We start from the raw sequence: 427 nt of genomic DNA, 5'->3' as shown, positions 1-427 counted from the left end.
GCGCCGACGCGAGAGAAAAGGCGAAGGGTCGCTGTAGCGGCAGACGCGGCGTGGGAGCAGGTGCCGGAGAGCCATCGTCCCGTGGCCCAGCTGGGAATGCGGGGCAGGGGGGCACGGGGCACACAAAGGACGCTCTGTCCCTGGACGCCAAACCCCACACACGCCATCGCCGTGCATGCAAAAAAAGGTGTGGGGGTGTGGGGGTGTGTGTGTGTGTCCCCGGCTGGGACACTCGTGTGACTTGTGCCAAGCACAGAGCGTGTGGCCAGGACGGCTTTCCATGGGAGGGAGGTTTGCAACCGTCTGCACACAAGCCCCGTCTTGATTTTTGGGGGTGATGTAAAACCCCTTCTCTTTGCTCCCAGACGACGCGGAGCCACGGGTGAGGCCTCACCCCCTGATGCGAACTTTCCAGCAGGGAACTGGT

Source organism: Charadrius vociferus, unplaced genomic scaffold (genome assembly GCF_000708025.1).
Source record: "Charadrius vociferus isolate BGI_N301 unplaced genomic scaffold, ASM70802v2 scaffold1511, whole genome shotgun sequence".
Classification (NCBI taxonomy): domain Eukaryota; kingdom Metazoa; phylum Chordata; class Aves; order Charadriiformes; family Charadriidae; genus Charadrius; species Charadrius vociferus.
Note: the sequence above shows the minus strand (reverse complement) of the source record.